This window comes from Anomalospiza imberbis, chromosome 7 (assembly GCF_031753505.1).
Source record: "Anomalospiza imberbis isolate Cuckoo-Finch-1a 21T00152 chromosome 7, ASM3175350v1, whole genome shotgun sequence".
Taxonomy (NCBI): domain Eukaryota; kingdom Metazoa; phylum Chordata; class Aves; order Passeriformes; family Viduidae; genus Anomalospiza; species Anomalospiza imberbis.
The window spans coordinates 25,327,101-25,348,567 of NC_089687.1; the positions used below are offsets into that span (position 1 = coordinate 25,327,101).

Below are 21,467 nucleotides of genomic sequence, written 5' to 3' on the forward strand. Positions count from 1 at the left end.
AGGTAGGGTGTGAAAATATTGGCCCAGTTTCAGTCTACTTGTCCTGAGCATCATCACTTATATCCTCAGAATCATCAGTATCATACTCCTTGTGGCAAAAGCTGAGCTCAGCTTTTCCCCACATGACCCTGGAGCTTGGTATCCAACTGAAGACACCTTGGGTCTTAGTCCCAGGGATGTCAAATCCCCACATCCACAGCAGCTGTCCCACTGCAAACACCAACCACTGCATGTCAAGTGGCTGTCCAGCACGTGAGACGCCCATGTTGAGTAGCACTTTGTCTAAGCTCCTGAACATTCTGTGTGCCCAATTCCAGCTATTTTAGAAATGGTTTCCCTTGCTTGAAGAAGCCAAAGGACCTTCAAAATAAGTCTGACACTGCTTTCGGCATCAATTTAGTTGCCTCTCATTTTTGCACCTCTGTCAAGCAGCCTCCTCCATATGCATGTTGTCTGTCATCTTACTCTGAAAATGTAACTATAAAGCATAATTAGTATTAATGATGTGAGAGACTGAGTTTCTTATTTGTATTAATTGCCGCTTAATGCTTTAAACGTCTCTAGCACTTAGAAGTATTTTAAATTAGAAGTATTCCTTTCTGTAGTATCTTCTCGGAGGGGGGCTCTTACTGACTGGCACTGACTAACCCAGAGTGTGCCATGAGGTTGTTTATATGTTCAGGTCTGTTACCACTAAACAAGGAAAACACTAATGGAGCTTGCTTAAGGGGAAAGAATTATTTCACAGCTAGTGCTGCACTGAGCTGCGTGTTTGGATTTTAAATAAAAAATATTGCTGTGGAGCTGGAGGGGCCTTGTGTGAGCTCCCATTGCTAGTCCTACAGATGGAGGAGAAACTCAGCTTTTGTAGTATCTTTGTGGGTATGGAAGTCAGTGCCCTTTTCTCTGTAAAAGGAACTTCTGTAAAGCAATCTCTCAGGCTACTGAATAGCAACACTTGGCCTGCTTTAACAGCTGGAGGATGAGACAGCTTTCCTATATGAAGTATTGATTTAGGCATTTATGTTTGTCATGTGCGTCCATGTATCACCTTCAAAACCAGGGCCCCCCAGATTCTCTGCCCAGTCCTGTGAATAGCAATGACTGCTAAGAAGTCCAGACAGTAACTTCTTTGGGAGACAGAAACAGTCTGAGAGATCAGGAAAAGTGTCCTTGCTCTCTAAAATCTGGTCCATACTTATGAGTTAGATATGTAGAACAAGGATTCTGGCTGGGCAAGTATATGGGTGTGTTGATGCACCTGTTACACAGGAACACCTCCCTAAGGAGAAATGAGAATATGCTGCCCATAAAAGGTACCTCTGAATTATATGAATTTATGCATAGAAGAGGTTTTATTGATGTAACTATTTCACAAAGAGGAACTAATGTGAAAGCTCTTGGACTGGCTGGGCCAGCACCTGGAAGCAGCAGTCCCATATTCTGTGTGGGGATCTGATGGCATTGCTTTGCTACTGCTGCTTTGCTGTTTAATTCAGCTTCTGCATTCTGCTACCAGTGTGCAAGTCATGAGTGGAAGAAGTAAATGCTGTGACTTATGGCAGTCAGATGGGCTGGTTTAAGAGATTCTTATGTTCCAGTTCTGTCTTAATAAACCACAGCAGTTCACAATAGGATTGGCTGAAGGGAATATGTGCTGTCAGACCATCAGACTGTGACACTGCTGGACCAAGAAATTAAATGGTAAAGCAGAGGCTGGTGGTGTCTTCCACATGTTCCAGAGTTCTTGTCAGAGCCCTGCATCCTGACTGGAAAAGGGACTTCAACAGAAGTCAGGAAAAGAAGTTTAAAGATTCCATCCCTTGAGCACTGGCTCCTAGAGTGAGACTATATTTGCTGAATGTACCCCAGGAGGATGGTGGCAGCCTGCAGGAAGGGGAAATCTCTCACTTTCTGCCCTCAGCTGGGGTAGGAACCTTTCAGGGGTGTGGAGGCAGCTGCAGGCAGCCATTATCCTCATAATTTTATGTTATGCACATGAAAGGAGCTGTGTCTTGCAAGGACAGACGTTCCCTAGGTTTCTCTGTGTGTCTCTCTGCAGGTGAGTGCTTCCCTGCCAAGGGAGAGGACAATGGCACATTTTCCAACCTCCTTAACTTTTTACTTCACAGAATGTTTTAAAATGGTACATTTTTGTCATCTCAGCTCCATAGCATGCATGGTACATAACTACAGGAGAAGCATACTGTATGCAGACATTTTATGACAGAGCTAAGATCCCATAGTTCCTTATGTTGGGTTGTATCTGGCCTTTCTCATAGCCTTGGGACAGTGGCTGTCCCCTGCCTCCTTCATGAGGATCAACACTAAGCCCTGCACCAGAAATGGTGCAGTCCTGCTCCTCTGTGTGGCCAGAGTGCTTCAGCCTCCCTGGGAGGGCTCTTGCCTGCAGGTAGCAGTCTGTGGCCTTGGGGATGTGCAGCACAGCCTTCCACAGAGCCAGGCACGTTCCTGCACTCATGTTGAGTTGGTTGAAATGATGCACTGGTTGATAGGGTCTCAACAGCCTATCTGAATTAAAGTGTCCTTTAGCATGCAAAGAATTATGAAGGATTTGGGTTTTTTGGGATCCTTAGTCACATGTCTGTCCTATCACTTCACAGCTGGGGTGAAACACGTTTGTGATGAAAATGGGCATACAAAGGGACGCTTCAGTAGTGTGTCTTGAGCTATTATGTTGACTGTCATCTGAGCTCTGTTCTCCTCAGAACAACTGAGGAATGAGGTAATTTTCAGTGACAACTCAGGAATGAAATAATTTCCAGTGCACCTTTAAAAGATCCTGGGCATCATACAAACAGTCTGATATGAATTGTTTCAACTAGCAGCTACTACAATACTAGAGAGTCACTCCTTAGTGCCCCAGTCCAGGCTTTGGTTGTTCAGTGTTGCCATCAGCACTGTAAAGAAAGTAGGAAATTGCACACCTAGCTCTGGAAAATAAAGAAAGAAGTTGGACAACAATTTCAGGCCATTTAAAGACAGATTTGTGACCTATTTTTTATCTTTTTTTTTCAAACAATGGCTGGTAGATCGCGTTTGTGTTTCTTTTTTGTTACATCTAACTAGGAGCTAGTTTTTTTCATAGAACATATGTTTGTTCAGAAGTGTTTTATAGAAACAGCAAGAAAGGATTTTCATAGGCTCATTTTTTTAGTCCTTCCTTTTGCATGATAAATAGAATTCAAATTCTGGAATTCTCAAAATACAGACATGCCTATGCAATGTTGACTTCATCAGTATTCTGCATTTTCATTGGTAAGCCCAGTGCAGCCTGCCCACAAGTTTAGTGTGGCTATTGCAGAGGAAGAGGAGAGGAAATGCCAGCCAGTCCAAACACAGAATATTGAAAAGGTCAACATAATAGAGCAAGCTGCTATGATTCATAGAGACTTTAAGAGTCTAATATTTCATCTCATGACAAAGATTGTAATGAGAACTGAAAATGGCACAACATTAATTCATCTCTGTGACAAACACTATAATGAGAATGGAAGTGTACAAGCTTCAAATATTCGTGTTACTGATCTGTGGTCCTTGTTCTGTAACAGGACACAAACCTCAAATGCTCACTTAGAAATAGAAATCTAAAATCAACAAGTTCTTCAGCTATTCTGAACAGCCTGTTACATGTTCTGATGCTAATGCAAGCAGAGAGCAGCACAAGCCTGCCAAAGTCAACCAAATTTGCTGTATTCTGCCCAAGCACACATGGCCCACTAGCACAGCCTGGCTGCCATGGCATGACCCTGCTGAACTGTTTCCATGTCCATGTGTTTGCACAGTTGTGTAGCAAACAACCTGTTTGCACAGCCTTATGTTCACAATGGTAGAAACTCCCTGTAGATTCCATGAGTTGGTCTGGGGGCAAAGATGATATGCTGGCTAGTAACAAGAAGTCCCTTATTTTCTGCCTCTGACTAGTCCTTATATAAGTGGGGTGGGAAGGAACATGTGTGTAGAAAGTGCTTTCACTTACTACATTTTTAGTCGACATTTTCCATGTTATCTTCAGGGTCACAGCAATATAAGCAAAGCATGCGTTGCAAGTCTAATTTTATATTCTGTTGGTTTGCTTTTAAAAAAGAGAAAGAAAGAAAAAGAAACAGAGAGAAAAAGAAAATGGCATATGGACTCTGGCATCAGTTCTTGGAAATGCTGAGATTCATTAAATAAATAGACATGTACCGCGAGCACTGTGTTACAAGAGACTGCAATATCACACTTTGCTTTCTGAGCACTGGGCACAGCCTCTGGCTTCAGGTCCCCAGTCTGCTGTAAAATGGTGAGACTTTTGTCTTTGTAGAATGTCACTATACGACCCTTCCACCCTACCCTGAGGTTTCCAGGCAACCCATCACATTCCAGGTACATCAGTCTATAGCTAAGATCTTGATCCACTCCCCTGAAGAGGCTTAATAATTATGTGCCAAGCATCCTGGAAAGCTTTGTGTGTCTGATAAAAAGCAAAGCGAAGAACTAGCATTTCTCAGAGATCTAGCCCAAAACACAGCTTGGCTAGTGGAATCCAGCCCTGAGCAGCACACCAAATGCTGCTAGAGGAGGGTCAGTTTTCTGTCTGAGAGCAGGAATCCACTATTTCATGGATCACATTAACCTAAGGGATGACATTCTTAAGAGATTCTTGTTGATCACCCTTTCCATTCCTTTCCCCCCCATGCTTGCAATTGCAGAATTTCTTTCAGGCAATGGATGCAATTTACTTGCTTAAGTAACATTAGGAAAGCATTTAACGTATATTTAGGAGAGTCACAGTGCAATTTAGCAGCTGGAAACAAGGAGCAAATGCACACCATGTGACATACCAGCTCGCAATGGGCCATCCACAAGTGCTCCGTGGAGCCTGGTTTAAGGATCAGTGTCTTCTTCTGTGTTTGAAAGAAATCCATATTAATAAAATACTCTGTCTCTCTCAAACACACATACACAGGCACAGCGAGCTGTGTGTTTCACATTGCAGACGACACAGCCAGAAGATGTGTTAGCCACTAATGAAACGCAGCTCTGGGAAGGAAGGCAGCTGCTGAAAAGCACAAAGTCATGCTACACAGCAAGCTGGAGTGGGAAGTGAAGAGAAATATTGTATCAGGTTGTAACTACATGAGGAATTTAGATAAGCAGAAGGAATTTAGAAAAGCAGAATATGATCACCCACACTGAAATTTAATAAGCCCTCCAGAGCTTCCACCCCCTTACCAAAGGTGTCACAGGACTGCCAGCAAAGGCGAGTGGTAACTATTCTTATGCTTAGCAATGTACAAACATGCGAGATGATATAATTTATATCCTAAATACTTAACAGTTTAAAGTCCCCAATTAGAGTGCCAGGAAGGAAAGTGTAGAGACAACTGAGGAAAGGTGGGATGGGAGTAGGGAAGAGTATGTGTGGTTAACTGATAGTTTGGCCTTAGTGAGTGTATCTGTGAAGTTTAGGGTGCAAATGTGTGTCCTTTTCCAGGGTCAGGGCTTTCTTGAAAACAAGCTTGAAAAAAATGAGCTACAATAGGGAGGAAAAGGATGGTCAAAGGATGGTGGAGAGCAAGCTATTGTAAATGTCCAAATACTTATAGCTGTAAACCTGACCCTAACCTGAAATTGGTTTAAGGATCTCTTTGACTTCATTGAAGGCCAAGTTTCACCACTGGTACCTTAATGAGAAATTTTTAAATTCTGTGGCATTTTAAAGTGATTATTTTGCAGTTGGTTTCCAAGCATCTCTTTTCATGCTAGAATGTCACATTAATTCATTCTTAATTGATCCATACACTTCCAATTTTCCGAATCCAAACAAGTGTAAAACTTGAGTAGTCAAGATAGTATCTTACAGTAACTTAGTATCTTACCAAAGATAAAGTTTCTGTAGGATACTTTATGTAAAGAGAAATATATAGTTTCTGTAGTTTAAATTCTCTTGCAGATGTCAAAGGTGGCAGCTTTATATATATATATACATATATATATATATAAATACAAGCAGGTGTCTTGAAAGAAACGTGTGTTCCCTGAAGTTTACTATTTCCAAAGAAAGTTGTATTAACTGTGGTGATTTAAACTGCATTTGATCTCAGAAGATGTAAGGATGACTAGACACCATGGTTACTTGATTTCTGCAAGATGGAGCTGCTTGCCAAAATACAGTTGGAAAAACTAATATCTAGTAAAACTCTTGCTAGAGGCTGTGGTTTTCTTTTGTCCCCCCTGAACAATATGAAATATGTCCATACTGACTAAAAATATTCATACTGCATGGCATACATAAAAATTCTAATTTATATTCTCATTCAAAATTAAGTTTTGTGGAAAATGCCTATCAATCTTACTTATAGAAAAGAAAGATTTTTTCCTATAGCTTTATAATCGTAACAATATGCAAATATGCTTTGCTTCTCATTCTAGGGAAATAGGGCTTAAAATGTAGAGGGTGTTTTGAATTTTCAGAGTCTGAAAGGATAAGCTTATGGCTTATTTTGTGTCAGTAATGAACAGAAAAAATTGCTTCTCATACTTCCATTTGGCACTTATTTTGTATTTTCTGCAATTAAAGTGGGGCTATAGTCAAATCAACTCTAAAAATGACACATTTATCCTCTCGCAGTGACTCCTGTATCAAATTCCCTGTGATTATATATCAAGAGATGATTTCTCTAGCTGTCAGCACTGCAAATTCATCCTGGGATCTCAAACCGCTAGCTGCATTCTTTATGCTTATTACAACATCATTCGTAACAAAGACGGAGGAACGTGGATGTGATTGAGTCTGTGAGATGCAAAGTCCAATCCAGCTCATTCCCCCATGGCACAGCTGGGGGCACAGCAACACAGGGAAACGCTCTGACACGGCTGTGAGCCAACATGCCCACCCAGGCTATTTTCTTTTGTAGGTGTGTTCATATAGCTCCCTCACACTGACTTTCTAACCCAGAATAAACTGTTTGGGTTGGACAGCACTGAAGCTATATGAACATCCGTTTGCATGCTGCATAACCTGCAATGACTCGGGTGCAGTCCCAGCCTGCAAAATACAGATCTTCATTGAAACACAGGCTCTAGTTTCATTTCAGCTCTCTCTTGTCTTTAAGAATGAAGAGATCCCAGTTTCTGTTTAACAAGATCTCATATCACTAAGTATCTGCCAAGCTTTTAATTTTTTCTTTTTTTTTTTTTTTTTTTCATTTAGATCAAGCTCCCCTTGCTCAGCTTTGTACAGATAAACAAAGCTGCAGTTAAAGGTGCTGGAGGCACAGTTATGGATCAGGAATGGTATAGAAGCCCAGAAATGTTTGCAAATGCAAATAAAGGTGCCTTCCCTTTGCTAGCAAGATTTATGGTAGCAGAGGTGTACCTTTCTTGTTCTTAGTTAATCTTCCTCTTCCAGTATCACCAGCACCACAGGGACTCCGGCATACCTGTCTCTGGGGGGCAAGATGGTTATTCCCCAAGCAATTTGTCCCACCCAGAGGTGACTCTCTATGTGACAGGTTTAGTAGTGTGAAGTGCTCCCCAGGCTGCCACTGCTGCCTGCAGCTTCTTACCTTGAATCATTTGCAAAAAGATTTGTTGTCAGCTGGCAAACACTAAGGTGGAATTGCTGAAGACACAGTGTCTGTTCCACTCTCCCAAATCCACTACAAGGGAAGGGAGCCCCTTGTGCCAAGGACTGGGGGGTCACTGACATCCTTACAGTCTCCTTTGCTTAAAAGGCCATGGCTTAGGGAACTCTGCCCACAGAGTCCAGGCATGCAGGATGAAGGGCACCTGCACGGCTTCTCCCAGCTTCCAGTCCATAGCAAAGGGAACTCAAACTGGCATGTTAAGAGACCAGCAACTGTGTTGTGTCAAGCATATTTATCACCAGGTCCAGGTGTGGGAGTCATTTAATTTTACAGGTTATGTAGCAATTAATGTGCTGCCACCTCACCAGCCTGATGAGACATCTTCATGCTAATTATGCTCATTCATTAAGTGCATACTGCCATGAACATCTTTTTTTTTGTACTAGAGCATGGGTAGCACAAACTTAGATGGCAAGGGAAATACAAAAATTATTATTGTTGCAGTAGTGCTGGCACAGGAGAGAGATGTTAACTTGCATACAGGCTCAATAATAAATGAAATGTTTGACAAAGAAAAATGAATTGGCAGTGTTCCTCCATCTTTCTAAGAAACTGACAGTGTATCCTGCAGCCATGGGGTCCACATGCTGACAGTTACAAAGAGGTTTTGTGAGCTCACTTATACAGACTATGTCAGCCTGCCATTAAGTTTGGAGTTCCTTTTCTAGGCAGTTTGTAAAATCTAATCAATGAGGCATTTTTCAAAAAAAATCTATGAAAATTTTGAGCCTGTAATTGTGCCTTCCTAAAATAATAACAGGGAATCTGGCAAGAGAAGGCGAAAGATAGACAATGTGCCTTTCTTCCTGGCTTCTGCTGTAATGTGTCCTGCATGCAGGAGCTTTTCCCTTTATGCAATAATCTCATGCAAAATCTTCAGTGATATAGCACTACTTCAAGGAATTGGAAACTTCAGATCCACTTTCCTTTCTCTCTTCCCACAATATTTATGGTGTTAATATAAAGTTAATATCATGGTTTTCTCCTTGCTTTTCCCCTACATAGTTTTAACTATTTATTTACATATTTTCCTTTTATCTCAAATCATATGGCAGGCTCTACACATCTGAAGATGGGCTAGTTCCAGCCTCCCCATGCTTGAACTGCCTCTTGAACTTTCTCTGATTACATCATTATATATAATGATACATTATTAGTGCCATCAAGGCATGCAGTGTTGGTCACAGTGCTTACACTCTAAATCTGACAGAAGCAAAAAAGAGGGCAATAGTTTAAACAAAGGGGGAACTGGAGATGACATTGAGGAGGAAATTGATTGCAGAAAGCTTTATGAAATGAGCACTTAGATGAAAGAGGGCTCTGAAGGAAAGAAAAGAGCTTGTTGGACTAGACGTTGGGGCTGTTCCAAAATGAGGCCCCTACTCAAGACAGAGTTTCTGTTCAGAGTAGTGCTTAAGCATGAAGTCAGACATCTGATGGGCTGGGGCACATAGACCTTAGGGAGACGTATATAAAGACACAATGAGAAGGAAGAATCTACAGGAATGTAAGAGCAGAAGAGCAAGAGGCCTCGTAGTTTGTGCTCAGCAGGGTCAAAGTCAGCAAAGTAATAAAATGTGTGTGTGGGAGATTAGGGTTTTCATGCCAGAGGCTCAGGAGAAACTGGCTATCAGACTGAGAAGGCTTGCAGGGAGACGTGCTGCCTTTCACTAAATACACCACTACTGGTGGGGAGGGGGCAGATGAACTTTCAAGCGCATGAAATTTTCTTCAAGGCTCTGGTAACATTGTTTGGAGACCTGGACAAAAAGAAAAACAAATCCACACCTTTTCCACTCTCACACATTTTGAACTCTTTACTTCCTTAAATTAATTGCTTACTGTTTGTACCACTGTTGTAAAGTATGGACTTGAACATGAGGATTTTGCACTCTGGAGGAATGTCAAAATTATGTTTAGAAAGAGAAGGGTGATAGCAGCAGACATGTCTTCATCCACAAACATCACAAGGGGCTTAAAGGATCTTGCAAACCCAAACCTCTCATTTGATTTTTCTTATTTCTGTGTAAGTGAATTGGAGGTTTCCAGCTATCCTTATTGTGTTGTATGGCTACACAAACAGGACAAATAAAGCTATGGGGAAAAACACAAGGCTGACTATTAGAAGGAAGAGAACAGTGTGAGTAGGAATAAAGGAACAGAGAACAGAGATCACCTGATGGGCATACAGCTAATTTAAGATGGAGGAGACAATCTGCTCTTGGTGCCTTTACCATACGCTTATAGTTCAATAATATACAGTATATATAGTCTGAATATACAACATCTGCTGTACTAGTATCAACTGTTATATTTTTATCTCTCTGACAACTACCGTATAGTATGAGGTTTATTTGAATTTTTAAAAGATGGATTATATAGAAGTATAATGTAGGCCATGGATGGGGCACAGGACTCTCTTGGTGGTAAAGGCTTCTATATCCTTGACATGAAATAGGTGGTGCATGTTTCAAGGGGCTTGTAGAATAACTAAGAAAAATACCTCTGAGTACAGTCTTTCTTCCCCAAGAAAAAAAAAAAAAACAGCCTTAAAACTTCCAACAACCTTTCATTTAACTCAGATATATTGCACCTATGTGTGGTGTGTGTGGTTTCCATGGTATATGTGTTCTCTACTTGCTCATGATGGAGTTATTTGATGGAGCATCTTTACACTCAATATGACAAATTATTTATGTGCATATTCCTCTGAATAAATGCAAGTAAGGAAGAGTCTCATCACATAAAAATCAGCCACTCTAGTGGAGCTGGCTTTGGCACACAGTTGAGTAATGGCACCTTCTCTGTAGTTGCTGAACTGCAGGCATGGCCCTGCCCATGCTGAAGGATCCTGGCTCAGCCAAGCTGTGCAAAGCAATGCAACTTAGGGCACTCCTTTCTGTTCAAACCACCATCGTGCACACTGACAGCCAGTAGGCAGTAACCTATAACACTATGGTTTAACATCTTCATCCTTTTTATTTAAAAGCAAGCCTGTAATAAAGTTTTACTGAAAAATAAAAGTTGTGTCAGTAACAGTGGGAGGTAGAACTGAATTTAACAAGAGAAACAGTAGGCTAGTGAATAAACTGTTAGTGGAGGTGTGCGTTACTGTGTCTTTGCCTACACTATTTGAATCATTTGCTTTCTTAAAATAAGAGCTGTTTATTTCAGACTGCATCTTACAGCTACCTTAGCTGTCAGAAGTCAAACATAAAAATATTCTTTTTTCCAGAGAGAGACATTCATCAAGCACTAAATATTACTCACTCCATTGATTATACTGTGATTATATTTTCTCTTTAAATAGCTGTTAGAATTGGCTATAAAAGACTCATTTGTTTCTGCTATAGATAGTCTCTTTCTTTAAATGCTTCATTGTTTTGAATTAGTCATTGCAGTTTGCACAGCTGAAATGCCAAATGTGATGCCTTTCTGGGAGATATTTGGAAGTTATCTCACTCAGTCGTTCTCCACTTTATTTAATGGCCTTCCAAAGAAACCTCCAAATCTTGTACAAAGACTTTAGGAGTTATTACTGTCACCCTCTTGTAAGAGATGCAACTTAATTTCCTGCAGCACCAGAAATTCTCAAATAATTTTCAGAGAGAAACAAAAAGACTTCAGCTCAAGTGAAGTAATTTTTATCAGATAAATAGGGTGTTTGGAGACCTGAGTCTCAGTCATAGCTCATCCCTGCCTTGCTTTCTTCCAGCATTTCATGCACTGTCAGCTGAAGATAGTGAAACCCCACATAAAGTGCTTTAAAATTTGAAGGTGGCAGTAAAAACTCCCTTAAATCAAGCCTATTCCTCCAGGTTTGAGTGCTCTCTCTAGATAGAAACTGCCAGGCAAAGAACTCCTCATAAATATTGTGAAATCTATGAACATTATCAACACACAGACAACCCGTCATGTGGTTAATTAATTAGACTGAATTCTAATTAATTAAGGGGTATCCTTAGTGATCCTGTCCAGAGCCAGCTCAGCAGCACTTGCATGGCCTGAGGCCTGAGACTGCTGCTTGCCTTGACACACCACTGTGACATCATTTAAGGGAGCCATCAAAACAGTGGGAACAGTCCTGAGTGTGCTGTATGGGATTTTACCACCACCTGGGTATCCCTACAGAGCAGCGTGCTGGCTGAGTGTAGGTCTGGCAACCCAGCACAGAGCCTAGGGACTGCTTTGTTCATTGTCCACATCTGTTCTCTCCTGACCCTTCTCTCTTGCCTTCACTACTCCTCTGACAGTACAAAGCCCCCCCACCAGCCAGCTAAAGTTTTACGGATTCTTTTGAGGATGCTCTCAATATGTTCCCCTGCAGAGCAGCAGGGAACTTTCCAGCTGCAAGCAGCCTTAGAAACCTTTGCTGTACACCAGCCTTGACATCACTACACTTATCTGCGACACAGAGGCTTTTGATGGAACTGGAGCTTGTCTTGCAAATGGCCAGTCTGTGTGGGACAGGCCTTAAGTCTTTTCTTTAGATCCATCTCAAAGACATTTTTTAGGCTTGTTGCTGTGTGAGAAGGCAACCCTAGCAAGTCTGTCTTTGGAAATAGAAGTTTCTTAGGCCTGGAAGGGAGGTAGAAATGTTCAGCACTTCACAATGTCTAAGCACTTATCTACCATACATGTGTGAATGGACAACAGCCTTGTAGTCACATCAAAAATACAGCAAGTTACAGATTGAGCTGTAACTCCTGAGCTCATTTTAAGCAATTTTAATAGCTCTGAAATTGATCTGGGACATTTTATTAAAAGACGAACATCAACTGTCATAGATGTGCTGTGTCACAGCTGTAAGAGAAACAAAACTGAGCTTAAAGTAAAATTTTCAAAAGTACAAGTAAAACACTAAATGAGATAATCTGAGGCTCTGAAGTTATACTGAGATTCACTTATCCATTATCTTCAAATTAGGAACCACCTGTTCTTCATAACTGTCTGTTTGTATGAATGTGGAACTCTGAGTTTAATTAAGTATCGTGTGTGGGTGGAAAAGGCTTTCCAACAGCAGTGAGATTATTAATGGACATCTATATTGAAGTTCTTTGCATTTTTGAAATGCTAATTACAATGTCAATTTAGTTTTAAATTATTGCTTTACTGTGGGATTGAAGTTGTCATTTATTATTAGGCAGAGTTTTTGTCAGATTTCAGGAAATCTTTGGTTTGTCAGTATAAGCACTCTGTAGTCTCTTATTTTTTCCTTATTTGCACTATTTGCTCATAGTTCCATGTGCTGTAAAACATACTTCAGCATTCATCTTTCGTTTCATTATTTTTATAGGTTTTGGGGTTTCTTTTTTGGTTTTGCCCTGCAACACTCTGAAGTTTCAAGAAAATGAAAGCCAAGCTTTTTTAAAAAAGGACTGCAGCTGAAGGTGAACTTGTCTCAAGAAAACAGCCCTCACTGACTTCCTCATACTTTAACATTTTAAATCCTAGTTTATTACATGTAGGTGGTGATGTTTGCAACATAAACCTAAATATGAGGGATGTCAGACCATGCTCTGCAGTAGTGAACCCACAATAATTCATTTATAGTTTGTCAGTGCCCATAAGGAAAACAAGTCTCAGCTGTTGGACAGCCTGCAGCACAGCCAGCCCTTCCTTTGGACATAGCTCAAACTACAGGAAAGACAGTTTGAGCCCATGCTCTGAACCAAGTAATGCATGATTTGTGCTCTCCCTATTTTCTCACCTAAGAAGTTTGAATTTGGCCCTGGCACAGGTTGAGGTGTGAGCCTGAGAGGTGCAGGCAGTGTAGGTTAGTCAGTGAAGGTTCTCACAGACAGAAAAGGCTCTTTTGCATCAGGCATTTTGTGCCCACACGGTGTTTGCAAGCAGAGGGAAGGGAAAGGCAATGAACTAACACACCCAGGGACATGTTACTTGACCTGTTTCTGCAGTGACAGAAAGCAGTTGGCTGAACACCCACTTTAGTCTGGGATTTTCTGTGCTGCGTGTTCTTAGATGAAAGAGTGCTCTCTGGAGCGGGCTGCAGCCAGCCTGCCACTGGGCACAGGGTCACTGGGAGGCTAGTAGGAAATAGAAACCTCTGATTCCACACAGACTACATTAAAGATCTATCTGCTTTGCCATTGATGGATAACCTGAAGTTTACAGATGGGAACAACAGGAAAAGATACAATATCTGGTCACATCTGAAGGACCTGCAGAGCATAGTAACTCAATTGTATGCAATAAGGCTTTGCTGGCATGGCCACTGATAGAATTCAATTAAAAACTACCAGCATAACAAGCCATACAGGGGCTGCCAGAGTGCAAGGAAGCTATAAAGCATCTGACTGGCACTAGGAGAGGACTGATTTGACAATTTTGATATTTTCTGTCCCTGCTTCTTTTAATAGTGAATGGTGACAAAGTGCTGATCTGCCCAATGGCATTTTTTCTTTACCTTTTTCTTAAGTAAGAACTACCTCATAGAGATTTCTGAGGCCTACATCCATAATCTGTCTGCCTTAAGGCTCTCTTGAAAGAAAATAAGCACTATGTAGCTCTTGTTATGAAAGTTGCACAGTTCGTGTATTGCTCAGGGAGGGTACCCACAGCAGGAATTTTTTGATTGTGTGGGAGAACTCATTAGGTATGTGTTGAAGTCTCCTTGGCCTTATAGTGTGTGGCTGTCGACAGTTTCTTTTCAGAGCATTGAAAATAAAACAGAGCTGTGAATTAGAGTAAATTCCTACTTTCTCTAGTGGTCTCTGAAGCAAAATTCTCACGGATATTGAGGAAAGCAGCCCTTCTCTGAAATACTGGAACAGTGTACCCACAAAGGATTTGCCATGCCCTGAGCATTGCCCTCAGTTTGCCTCACCCACCCACCCACTCTGTTTCTCCATGTGTGGGGGGTTTCCTCTAAAGATGCGTGTCACAGTGAAGAGCTTCTTTCCCCTGCCCACGGGTCCACACAGAGGGGGCTGGCCTTGAGAGTGAGCAGCTGCCACAGACTACAGGGGAAAAAGGAATCTACCCTAACCCTGGATCTGCCCATATCCATTACTGGGACTGGAGGGTTTTTTTTTTTTAAATATGACCGGAAAGAAGTGATCAATAAATATCTTTAAATTTTTAGAAAAACAATAAATTGCAATTAAAAGGTAAAGAGCTTAGACAAAACGGCTTCCTAACCTAAATAACCTACCCTGGAGTACTGCATCAAGTTCTGGGGCCTCCAACAAGAGGACAGGGACCTGTTGGAGCAGGTCAAGAGGAGGGCCACAGGGATGATAAGAGAGCAGAAGCACCATTTCTATCAAGACATGCTGAAAGAGTTGGGGTTGATTAGCTCAGAGAAGAGAAGGCTCTGGGGAGAACTTATAGCAAATTCTAGAGACTGAAGGGTGTCACAGAGGGACTTTTTGCCAGGGCATGTAGTGATAGGACAAGGGCTTTAAACTGAAAGAGATTTAGATTAGCTATAAGGAGGAAATTTTTCACTGTATGGATAGAGAGGCACTGGCACAGGTTGTCCAGAGAAGCTGTGGATGCCCCACCCCTAGAGGTGTTCAAGGCCAGCTTGGCTGGGGCTCTGAGCATCCAGGTCTAGTGAAAGGTGTCCGTGTCCTTGGCAGGGGGGTAGAACTGCATGATCTTCAAGATCCCTTCCAGCCCAAGCCATTTGGGGATTCTTTGATGACATTCTATGGCCATTTCAATACAGGGGAGATGCTTTCTCCAGATCAGTTCTCAATGTGACCCTTTGCCTCTTGGGGACAGTAATACTTAGCAATACCACAGTGATATTGTGTCACTGCTGAACTTCCTTATGCATTTCTGAGATGAAAGCTTGTTTAATAATAAAAATGAGATTAATCTTTATTTTATTCCATAGTCCAGCTAAGGGCATATTTTGTGAAATGAGGAAAAATAATATAAGAATTTCATTTTAACTAGTTTTTCCGTAAAATATCTTTTGTCTGTTTTTTATATATACAGTAAGGTTTCCTTCCTATGTAGTCATTCCTTCTTGTGTTATTAAAACTGAGAGAAAATGCCTTTAGATGAAAAAAATCTTACTAGTGTGCTAGGTCTTTCTATCAGGAATAGGTCCTGATTTATACGTTACTATTTGGGAATGTTATTAAATCAAATTATCTTTGTAGAATGAGAAGATACATGTAAATTACAGAAAAATAACTGTGATTTAACAAAACAAAGCCATTTTGTTTTATCTACACCCTTTTTAAAGAAGAAATAGCAGTAATGTTATTAAATTATCCCAAACCCATAGATTAGTATAAACTATCACCTGATGGCAACATTTTGGAGAGAATTATAGAAGAATTATTTGTTGTTATTCTACAATGAGTTCATCTAGCTTCATGCATATTCAACTCATTTCAATACAATGCCATAGTTTATTTAGGAATAACTTTACAGACTTATTTTGCAGTCTTAAGTTTAATATCTTCCCACAGATAAAACAAAACGAATCAGTTATTCTCCATTTTGCCTGTGTTAAATATTTTAGGGTAGGTAGGTCGAGTGGATAGCAAGAAGTTTGGATCACATTTTCCAGTGCTTTCACATTTAAAGTTTTTATTTTATTATCTCGTGGGGTGGAGTCAAATGTGTTTCCAATTTTGCAGTGAATTGTTACAATCTCAAATGTCTTTTGTAAGCTTCTTGGCATCAATAAGTGTAAGTGGTTGTGGTTTTGAACCCGGCTCATAAGGACAGCTACAACACAATCATTCCTCCCTCTCTGCACATCACCCCCCAGGCTCTGACTGGGGAATATTCCAAGTTAGCCAAAAGATGTGCTTGGGAAAAACTCATTGTTTTTAATAAATGTACCAAGGAACATGCAATTGCAGTGTTTATTCCTGTAGGCTAATATTTACTGTTATATACTTAGTTAGATAGTTGCATTCACATATTTTAGTCCTCTAATCTGATACTATTTGCCAAAGAAGTTACAGCATTCTCAGCAACTCTGTAGCCATGACAAAGAATCAGGATGCTGATTTAGACAGTTAAATTTGCACCTGCAAATTTATTGGAACACTGTAACTGTAGAAAATGATGAGTTTAGAAAATGTCTTCATGATTAGGGCCACATGAATAATTGATTTTTTAAAAAATTATGGCATCCAATTTTCGTAATTGGTTTAGATCAGACATATTGTTCTGCTTAACAAAATTATTTCTTTTCCCTTCCCCAAAATTTTGATTAGTTCAATTAAAAAAAAAAAAAACTATCTGTAAAAAGAGAAGAGAAAGACTGAGATTCAGATAACTGCTTGAGGATGCAAAGATGTTGTTATTCTCCTCTTGTTCAGTAGCTCAGTGCCTAAGAACCCTTCCTTAAAGTCAAGAGACTGGTTGAAATCCTTCTCAGAACTACTAAATTTTGAGCAGGAACCTCTTTTAGGTGGGTTTTCTAACTAGGCTATAAGTACTTGGAACTTGAACTCAGTCCCTTCTCATGGGATTGCAGCTGTACTTTATACTTGGGACTGCTGAAGTATTTCATGTGGAGGATGATTCCACAGGCTCTTGGTTAGAGCACATGCCTGAGGCTTGCCCCAGAGAGTATTTTTTTCTGCTGAATAAAATAAAAATATCACTGGAAAAAAGACTATGCCAAAAAAAATTATCATCTCCGGTGACAGTTCCTTCCTTGGGATGTGGAACTTGTGGTGTCTTTCCTGGCAATGAACGGAATACATTCTGCATTCTGCATCATTTGCATCCCTTTGTAAAAGGAAGACCAAAACTGCATCTTTTCCTCATTCTGATTTTCCTCTCTCTTCCTCTTCTCTCATCAGGTATTTTTAGTGGCACTTTTTATGCTGACTTGGTGAAGCTACACTTTCAGCTAGTTACAACTCATTAGCAGAGTTGTAAAGACCCTCTGTTCTGATACTGTGCTGCTCCTTTTCCAACTTGACTAACAGATCACCCTTCTTGCCAAAACACACCCTGCAGCCAATTGTCACACTAGTGCATATCTGGTAGCTATCTTAATGCAACCTTGGAAAGATGAGCAATGGGTGTAGCAATATTTTGGCATGAATATTAGCTGTTTAGATTTTCACATGTACTGTTTTAGGGAATGTGTTAAGTTTCCTAGCCACACCTTGAAACAGTTAAGAAATGGCATAAGGCCAGGTAAGAAGTGTAACTGAAATATCACATGAAGGGAAAGAATTTGGAGCATGGCAGTATCACTGTGTAACAAGTCCACCATATGAAGGTGAAAAATAGTCAGAAAGAATATAAGAGGAAGATCCATTTCAAAGAGTAAACTGAATGTAAAATATCCAGATTCATCTTCACATTTATAGTAAGGCAACAGCACACAGCTATCCCTCCTCTAGTTCTTATAGTTGACACCTCAGTCTGGCACAGTCATCTAAAACTGTTGGAAAAGTGACAAAGCTGGGAACTCCGTGGCTGTGAGGAGTAAGCTGCCATGGAAGGAGGGTGCTGTGCAGCCCCTTCATCTGACAAATCACATGAGACAGGCTGAAGCCTTCAAAGTTTCATGCTTGCTCTAACAGGGATTTTTAAAAGTAAAAAAGCGCTGGTTACGTCAGATGTATGTTTTAAGTGGCAAAGAAGGAACCAAGAGAATCCCTAGATGAATTTGCACCTTGTTGACAAGGTTCGTGTGACGTGCACAGCTACTTCAAATGCAGGAGGCAATCATTACTTCTTTGGGAATAAAATTCTTTGATGTGGCCCTGATCTGAGAAAGCTGTTAAGCCCGTCTTTAAATATGTGCATAACAATCTAAGACAAAGAGGCTTTTCAAATAAATCTGGGTCATCTGTGGAGATACATCTAACAGAAATTATTAAACACAGTCTAGAAAGCAGTGTTTGCAAAAATAGCAAGCCAAGCTGCACTCCCAGGGGCCTCAGGCTTCAAAATGGCCGAGTTGCTTAGTGCTGGATGAGCCTGCTCACAGGCACACATCTATACACTTAAACCTGCTCAGTAATTCTGCATTGGTCTTTTGGGAGGGTACGGGAAGGGAGGAAAGTGGTTTTTTCTTGAAATGTTAGTTTTACCAAAGGCTTAATCTGTGTGAACATTAAGGCAGAGGAAAGTAAGGCATGGCTCGCTGTGAGAAATGCACCAGCATAGGAGGGACAAATCCAAGGCTCCTGGGCTGAATTTGGACAATGTGAGCAGCTCAGCTTCTGCCCTGGAGCCAGCCCGATGTTCCTTCTTCTCTAGACACAGTTGAACAGCAGGCAATAGGGCATAAGAACCACTCCAGCTGCTCATGGGCTGCCCCCACACTGCCTTGAAAGCCACTAGGTTTTTCCATGTGGCTCCAGCTGCATTCCAATGCATGTACATGTAGAATCACTGTCACAGGCTGGGGAGGACACCCCTTAACCTTTACTCGCCAGGGCAGAGGGTGGAAGTGCTGTAATTGGCCACAAGGTCAGTTACAGCCCTGAAAGAAAGCCAGGGCATAGCCATGCCAAGTAAAATAACCATGGCTGGAGACAGCCTTTCTGCAGGGCTGGATATTCTGTGCAAGGTCCCTTTCCTTGTGAGGGAACCAAAGCCAGGCATTCTGGGCTCAGCCCACAAGCGATTCGTTGCAGTTATGCATTTTCTCCTTGAATAAGCAGGACAAAAGGGATGTGATATGCTGAATCATTTAGGGAAAAAATCACCCTGTCAAGTGGATTATCATCAGCTAAGCAAGGCCCTGGAGGCCAAAACCTCAGTCTCTAAATTATATATGCTTTTACTGTATCGTTGAGGCAAAGCCTGCACAGTGGTTTCAGGGACATTAGACACAAAAGAAAAGTTATACCACAGCTGATACTTGTCCAGTGATTCCACCTTAATCTTGGGACTAGCAGGTGTCCTAGACATGCCAAGTCCCTAGCAGGGAGGGAGGGATTTGTAATTGTTGGCAGAGATGCCAGCAGGGTCAGTCAGTTGCTAAAACATTAAAGCATATAAAAACAGGGAAGTGTGATCCTCCTAGAAGAATGCACACTCTGCACATGAGAGGAAACAGATGCATTCTCAGGAGGTGGGTGTCACTCTTGCTTGTGCTACTCACTTCTCTGACATTTTCTCTGTCTAGTGTCTACCTTTTTCTCATGATTTCACTTTCAAAGCTACCTGTGCGCATTAGCAGATGGTTCACTTTCTGTCTATATTTTCTTTCGAGGAGGTGCTCAGAGTCAAAGTTTAAGTGAAAACACCCGCGAATTTGGCTTAACACCTGACATTGTCTGGATTACTTCAGGTTTGAATGTGACACATGCAAAATTGCACAAATAATTTTCTCATTGGAAATTGTTCCCTGCAATTGCATTTCAATCACAGGGATTATATCTCAAGCCAGCTATTCTCCAGTGAATTATGTTATTCTAACCCAAAACTTCAGATATTAAATTAACAGTTTATTACCCAGGTGTTAGAGGAGTGGGAATATGAGATTCTGGTGCGTATCTCTGAAAAAGACCTGCACCTTTTCCCTTCTCACTAGGTGCAGCTGCTCTTCTAGGATCTTCTGAGCTGACTGTACTGATCGTCCTGGGCTTTTTCTGCAATGAGTCCCTTTTCATTCTCCCACTGAAATGCTGGTTTTGTGACTGTTTCTGTGGCAATCAATGTCTGCAATGGTAACCCCCATTCACTGTGCAGTAACACAGCCTCTGAATAGAGCATTTTTTACATGTGTTTCAGAGAAAATTCATCTCATCTGAGGAAACATGGAAAATAACCTGTGAAGCACAGGGAATGGAACAGGGCCTTGATCCTGCATTTCCTTCATTGTACTGAGGTCACATAGATGCACTAGGAAGCACAAAGCCCTGTCAGCCTTGATCACCATTTTCCTGGATAGTGGGAAAAGCTACACCCAAGCATTTCCACATATTTTTGTTTGTGAGCATGGGCAACTGGCACAACTATTTCAGACAGTCTTGCATCTTATACCCAAGACAGTCAAAAAGGATGATGGTTCCTGCACTCTGCCCCTTAGGACAAGCCTGTAAGCACATAGGCTTGTGATGCTGTAATAGAGGGAGGCCAGTGTAGGGCTGAGTGTGCATGCACAAGGTTTTGATGTGCAGGAGCTTCACACCTTTTGTAACTGCCATCAGGACTTTCACAGCAGCTCTGCTCTGCTCCAGGACTCTGATAATAAGCTGCCCCCTTACTCTGAGCAGCAGTATGATTGAGTCCCCATTTAAAAATGGTATTGATTTTTATAGGAGTTTTGATAGAGTATGGCCATTGAAGGAGTGCCAGATTTGGCTGTTAATCTTCAGGATTGCTTCTTTCTGCTTGGTTGAGCATATGCCTCATGTTTGCTGTCTGCGGTGTGAAGGATTTAGGAACTGTCAATATTTATGTTGACATATGAAGCACTAAACACGGTAGGAGCAAGACGCACATTTGGGTCACTCCTGCTGAGGCCTGGCATTTTTACTGGGGTAATTTAACAAGTTCCCACCTTCTGTCCCCCTGTTGTCCAGGAACAGAAGCTGGGAAATATTTTGGTTGCCTGTTCCTCTGTTGCTGGTGCTGCCACTCCATGCTCAGAGAGAAGCTGAGCTGCAGGGTGGCTGCAGGTAATAATGACACCATTTCATCTCCTGCCTTTGCTCTGTGGGGTGATCTCTGGCACTCCAGCCATCCTCAGCTGGGCACTGTTCTTAGAGGTGCTCTGCAGACTGCTGCCTGCCTGAGCCCAAATCCGGTCAGCAGCAGGGTGGGGTCTGAATTTCAGAGGCATTGAGGACCCATTGATGCCATCACTTTTGGAGTGCTTCCTGCTCATGAAAGGTCATC

The 21,467-nt window shown here is 41.4% G+C and overlaps 1 protein-coding gene across 1 annotated transcript in view; it reads left to right on the forward strand.

The window, feature by feature from the left end:
* Positions 1 to 21,467, forward strand: part of PARD3B (par-3 family cell polarity regulator beta) — a 533,875-nt gene that overhangs the window by 99,797 nt on the left and 412,611 nt on the right. The gene's annotated exons all lie outside the window — the stretch shown is intronic.